The sequence below is a fragment of the Simochromis diagramma genome, unplaced genomic scaffold (assembly GCF_900408965.1).
Source record: "Simochromis diagramma unplaced genomic scaffold, fSimDia1.1 OVJJ01000685.1, whole genome shotgun sequence".
In the NCBI taxonomy this organism is placed as follows: domain Eukaryota; kingdom Metazoa; phylum Chordata; class Actinopteri; order Cichliformes; family Cichlidae; genus Simochromis; species Simochromis diagramma.
The window spans coordinates 1,943,052-1,950,146 of record NW_024387477.1 but is presented as its reverse complement, the minus strand read 5'-3'; positions in this window follow the sequence as shown (position 1 = coordinate 1,950,146).

Sequence of the window (7,095 nt, the reverse complement as noted above, 5' to 3'; positions counted from 1 at the left end):
TTTCTGGTGAGACTGAACAAATGAACAGAATCATCTTTCTGTGAGTTGAGCAGTGTTTCACAATAAGAGTTTGTCCCACTGATTAGACTCGACGAGACTTTTAATGTGAAAAAACTTTATTGCAAACAAAAGAAAAAGCTAGCTAGCTCATAAGATTAAGTGCACCCCCACCCCCCATTTAAATCAACAATTAAACTAAAAGATAAAAAAACTCATAGTGCTTCACCATAGAATCCATATTTAGCTATACTTTCATGCAGCACTGTATTCTATGCACATACAATTGGCTCGTGCTCATGACTGATTTAGAACAACATTTTAATCTAACGTGCCATTCTGTGCATCTGGGGAGGAAGCTGAATACCTGAAGAAAGCCGCACAGGCACAACGATTAGTGTAAAGTACACACAGAAAGGCCACAGCTGGGTTTCAGCTTCAGTACATGAAAGGAACTAATGCGTGAGAAAAACTGATGCTCACATTTCTATTAATTAGAAGCTGATAGCAGCTTCAAATTTTAGACTGTAATTCTTTTTAAGTACGAGTATGAAGGAGGGTCACATATTTAATACTGCCTGGGATTTTAGCAGCATTATTAAAAGAGAATTGTCATGCTTTCTAATTCTGCAATCACACTGTCCGTTACAGTTTCAGTGATGTGTGCAGTCATGATAAAAAAAGTGCAACCTCTTTCAGTTCTAAGTTTTTATGTATCAGGACAAATAAATAGTAATGTCGTCTGTTTCTTGGCAGTTACTAAAAACGGAACCTTAGCTGAACAACAACATAGAGTTTATACGCTGTGTCATTTATCAGACAGAAATGAAGCCAAAATTCAGAAGCAGTTTTACTGATATGCTAAAGCGTGTCCAAAATGCATTTCCTTTAACAGCGATGATAATATCTGAGGTTGTCTGCAATGTGTGATGTTTGAGAAATAGATTTGTAACTCAGTCAGCTTGAAAAATAAGGAAGTATGTAAATTTGCCAGACAAGTTCCTGCCTATACTAAATAAAGCTGATACATTACTGCTCTTATGTACATTCAATTCCAGCAGTTCACGGTGCTGATTTCTGACTTACATAAGTAAGTTAGCTTTAGGTAGAAATTAAGAATATATACTTTTTACTAGCTTTGTTTGCTAGCATTTGCTAGCTTTTACTGTTGGTTACTACATGGAGAAAATAAAAGCTTAGTTATTGTCAGAGTGAAAGCAGGTGAATAACAACAAAGGAAACAATGGAATGTCACCAGTATGAAGAACAGTGCACCAAATTGTGCTGAGTCTGCTGAAAGAAGTAGCCACTTGTGTGTGAGCGTGCACTGTAGCCCACTTCAAACTTGAATCAAATTCGAATGCTCACCTAGATCAATGTTTTGAGTCTGGCTTGACAGTAAAGACTAGCTATCCTTACAGATACTCAGAGAGAGCTGTGAAACATATTGTTTGTGCCATTTTGAGTGAAAAGTCAATACATTTGAATCCTGTTTACAAGAGGTAAACTCCATGCATATAACTCCTCTGCACTCCAGCCGAAACTGTAAATAAAGTATCTAAATAAAGTAAAGTATGATAAATAAAGTATCATATTTGAAACTAAGGTTTGAATCCTGACTCAAATCTGACTTCTGAAACAATTTCTGTGTTGAACTTTATTGCTGTTGATAATAAATAATAACTGTGACTTCTTACTGTTAGCTGTCATGTCAAACAAGGTAGTATTTTTATTGTCTTTGTCTCTTAATATTGCATTTTATTTTGTTTGCGTTGTTCCAGATGTGACAGGAATGTGCATCATTGTTCTGGGAGGCCTCCTTGTTCTTCGGAGTGATGACCTCCATAATGTCTCTGTGGCGGAGGCGTGGCCCCGGGCGCAGCTGCCGGGGAGGAGTGGAGCAGAAGGCTCAACAGGGCGGCGCTGCGAGGCCGGTAAGAACAGCTGATGGTGTTTATGTACTGATGATGGTCTCCCTCCGCTGTGTTTATAGTGAGACGGGGAGGAGCGGCGAGGAGATCAGCTGGGCTCGTGAGCTGTCAGGCTGTGCGACTGAGTCAGCTGTCAAAACAAACAAATCAATAAATGTGGAAATTGGCAGTACATACCTGCGTGTGCGTGTATTTGTGCCTGGTGTATTCCACAGTCTCCAACACTGGTACGTTTTTACTGTTGCATTTCAAAGGGGAACAGAGTTGTGGTGAAATTTCCTTTTGATTTGCGGGTTTTATTCACTTCCAATTATGATACCTCTTAGCCCCCAAGTGATTATATGTATGCTAGACAACTTCAGGGCATGCTCCTAATGAGATGAAGGATGGTGTCCTGGGGGATTTCCTACCAGATCTGAAACAGTGCATCACTGAGCTTCTGGACAGTCTGAGGTGCAACCTGGTCGCACTGATGGAGCAAAACATAGCACCTCAGAGGTGTTGAAAATTGATCTTTCAGGCAAGAGGAACAGAGGAAGACCACAGAGAAGGTTCATGTTCATGTAGCGAAGGGGAATATGCTGGAGGTGGGTGTGACAGTGATGACCTCTAAAGGGAAGAGCCAACTTGGCAGACTAAAATTGTTTTGTAGTATTTGGGCTTTATCTAATGATCTAATGATGTTACCAGAAAATGTCATGTGGAACTGTCATACTGATCTCACTGTGACTGCTACTGGTTTCAGTTGCATTTTGAGATGAGTAGTGTCAGCTGTTTGGAGAGAAACTGTACTTTGAACTGTGCTTTTACCTTTATTTTTATTTTTGCAGAAACTTGAGTGCAAGTAAACTACATAAAACAAAATGCTCTGTTATTACAACATCCGTTAGTATGCACTAGATTAATGTTACTGACTAAGGTCGATTGATTTTAACATAATTTTTAACAGCATCACATACTTTTTTTTTTTTTTTTTTAAGTTGTTGTTTTTTTGTCTACCCTGTAACCACAGTCTTTAGCGGAAGGGTTTAACCTACCTTTTGAGTGTGTGAACATTGCAAAGATTCAAAAGTTCTTGCATTTTTAAACTCAGCTGGATTTCATAACACAGGAAGTGGAAACTTGTCAGCCACAGTCAAGACGGACGACTGCCTGAGAAAACTATCATTTGTTTTGTCTCGTGGGATCTATTTCTGCTGTGGTAATTGACTGTAGTGTAGAAGTCATCAGTTTTTATGAAACTGTCTTTACAGATTTCCCAAGCTGCTTAAAAACTGGGAATGTATTCAGTATATTTGAAGTGTTTTTATTTTCTAACACACGGGCTCAGCTGATGACTCAGTCTTGCTGTATATGGTTTTGCAATAAGTTTTCACATTCAAGCTCAAGTAAAACCTGTAACATGCTGTTAATGCTGTTTGTATAAAAAAAAACAATGTATAAATGTCACATGTAACTGATGTAACTATTTAATAAGTGCTATAATGTTGTTTATCTATCCATTTTCTTCCTTATCCGGGGCCGAGTCGCGGGGGCAGCATCCCAAGCAGAGAAGCCCAGACCTCCCTCTCCCCAGCCACCCCCTCCAGCTTATCCGGGTGAACACCAAGGCGTTCCCAGGCCAGCCGAGACATATAATCTCTCCAGCGTGTCCTGGGTCTGCCCCGGGGCCTCCTCCCGGTGGGGCATGTCCGGAAAACCTCACCCAGGAGGCGCCCGGGGGGCATCCTTGTCAGATGCCCGAACCACCTCAGCTGGCTCCTTTTGATGTGGAGGAGCAGCGGCTCTACTCTGAGCCCCTCCCAGATGGCTGAACTTCTCACCCTATCACTAAGGGAGAGGCCAGTCACCCTTCGGAGGAAGCCCATTTCTGCCACTTGTATTCGCAATCTTGTTCCTTCGGTCACTACCCACAGCTCGTGGCCATAAGTGAGGATAGGGGATTGACCGGTAAATTGAGAGCTTCTGCATCACTGCAGCCGCTGCACCAATCCGTCTGTCGATCTCCCACTCCCTTCTCCAATCTCTCATGAACAAGACCCCAAGATATTAAACTCCTCCACTTGGGGCAGGGTCTTGTCCCTGACCCGGAGTGGGCACTCCACCCTTTTCCGGCTGAGAACCATAAAAATTATGAACAGAATCAGTGACAAAGGGCAGCCCTGGCGGAGCCCATCATCCACCAGGAACGAGTCTGACTTATTGCCAGCTATGTGGACCGTAGCAATGGGCCAGACACCCCATACTCCCAGAGCACCCCCCACAGGACCCCCCTGAAGGACGCGGACGAATGCCTTCTCCAAGTCCACAAAGCACATGTAGACTGGTTGGGCAAAGATAAGATAAGATAAGATAAGATAACCTTTATTAGTCCCACACGTGGGAAATTTGTTTTGTCACAGCAGGAAGTGGACAGTGCAAAAGTTATGAGGCAAAAATTAGAATACAATAAGAATAAATACAGTACACAACTGTACAGAATAGAATAAAATACTATATACAGTAGAATAAAATAAAATAAATATACAATAAGATAAAAATAGAATACAAATACAAATACTATATACAACTGAGTAAAAAATACAACGATGACAGAAAGGATTATTGCACTTAGTGTTATTGCACATTAGTGTTATTGCACATGTATGGATGTGTGTGCTTGATCAGTTAAAGTCTTTATTATGGAGTCTGACAGCAGTGGGGAGGAAAGACCTGCGAAATCTCTCCGTCCCACACCGTGGGTGCCGCAGCCTGCCACTGAAGGAGCTGCTCAGTGCTGTCACAGTCTGCTGCATGGGGTGGGAGATGTTGTCCAACAGGGATGACAGCTTAGCCGCCGTTCTCCTGTCACTCACCACCTCCACTGGGTCCAGAGGGCATCCTAGAACAGAGCTGGCCCTGCGGATCAGCCTGTTCAGTCTCTTCCTGTCCCCAGCAGAGATGCTGCCGCCCCAGCAGACCACGCCATAAAAGATAGCAGAAGCCACAACAGAGTCATAGAAGGTCTTCAGGAGTGGGCCCTCCACTCCAAACGACCTGAGTCTCCGCAGCAGGTACAGCCTGCTCTGCCCTTTCCTGTAGAGGGCGTCTGAGTTATGAGTCCAGTCCAGTCTCTTGTTCAGATGAACACCAAGGTACCTGTAGCTGTCCACAGCCTCAATGTCCATACCTTGGATGTTCAGTGGTTGCAGTGGAGAATGCTTGTGCCTGCGGAAGTCTACCACCAGTTCCTTGGTTTTACTGGCGTTGATCTGGAGGTAGTTCAGCTGGCACCAGTCCACAAAGTCTTGGGTCAGACCTCTGTACTCCTTGTCGTCCCCATCAGTGATGAGGCCGACTATTGCAGAGTCATCAGAGAACTTCTGCAGGAAGCACTGGGTGGAATTGTGGGAGAAGTCTGCAGTGTAGATGGTGAAGAGGAACGGAGCCAGAACCGTCATGCACCCTCAAATATCCTTGGGGGGGATAAAGAGCTGGTCAAGTGTTCCACGATCAGGATGAAAACCGCATTGTTCCTCCTGTATCCAGGGCTCTAGACTAACTTTTTGCCATGGGCATACCGGTACGCCTAACTTTTTAAAAGTTAGGCGTACCGGCACAAAAGTTAGGCGTACACAAATTTTATAATAATTTATATAATATAATGTGTTTTTCTGGATACACTGTGCTTTTTCAGCATTCAAAGATTGATGACACCGTGTCCGAGCACTGGCTATGAATTTCAGAAGGATCAGGCCTTAACTTAACAGAAAAGTTAGCAATGGTTCTTTTCCTATTACAGCTACATCCACTTCTGTCGTGCCTAGGCTGCTCACTAGGGCTGGGTATCATCACTGATTTCTATAATCCATTTGATTCCGGTTTTCAAAGTCCCGATTCGATTCAACTTAGCCTCAGACAGTCAGAAATATTATAATTCTGATCATTTATCAGTACTGACTTCTTCAGAATTGTGAACATCACAGCAGATGCCTTTGTGTGAAAGTAACTGAGAATAAAACACAGAAAAACATGAAGGAGATTTTCCCTGGTCTGGCTTTTTATAGCAGATAACCTTAAAAATATTCTACAATGTTCTGCATATAAAGTTTAAATTTCTTCAGTATTGAATAACAGAAAAAATAGCCTTTCTTATCCGAGGTCATTTAAGTGGAAAAAAAGAAAAGAAAAAGACAGCAGCCACAGCGCTGTAAACCACGGTAGACTGGTGGGTGTTAGATTTGTATTGTTGATTGTCATTTATGCTTAGAAATATTTAACCATATATGCTTAGAGGTGTATAATCATTTGTAGATTGAAAGAATGTCTCATCCTAGGAGGTCTGTAACAGCTCTGTGTAGCATGAAGGGGGAGTGCGTTCACTCCCTCTACAGAGTGTTCCGGCGTAGATCACCTCTCCTAGGAGAGGTCGTATCTTTTCTTATTGATTTATGGTATAGCAAGCACACGTATATCTGTTTAAGTATAAGAGCCTTTTGTTCAGATGGACCGCTAGACTCCTGGCACCAGCTTTGGGGAGTCTTCACAGGGTCACATCTGGACCTCATACACACACACACACACACACACACACACACACACACACACACACAGGCAAGGTACTCTTTGTGTGAATGTAGACGTCATATGTTAATGAACCTATGCATATTCATGTAACCTCAATAAAAGAACAGTGGTACGGGAGAACGGACGAGAGCAACTGGGGTCAAGCGAAGGAACGGCGCCTGTCCGGTTCTCTCCCGTGCACGAGAAACATGAAGAACTTTGCCTACTTGTGTCTTGCTTTGCAGTGTAATTATATTGTCCTCAACGTTCCAGCGGATAGGTTCAAGCTACAAACCTATCAGTGGGTAATAAGCGAATTAATAATACAGAAAACAGAGATTGGAGACGGGAAACTGTTGAAGTACAGAGAGAGAGAGCTAGCTGTGCATGAAGTGTGATTTTAATAGTTGTGGAAGCAAAACAGCAAAATTCATGACGACATTGATCAAATGTGAAGCGCAGTTTGCTGCTTCTTTTGCTGCTGGCTCGGTGGATTTTGGTTGGAGAGAGACAAAACCTGCAGCTCAGAATCAGCGCAAAAAGACGTAAACACAGCGCGGACCGGACGCATCAGGATCGCTAAGCTCCGACAGCGTGTCCGTCTACGGCCGTCGGGTGAGAA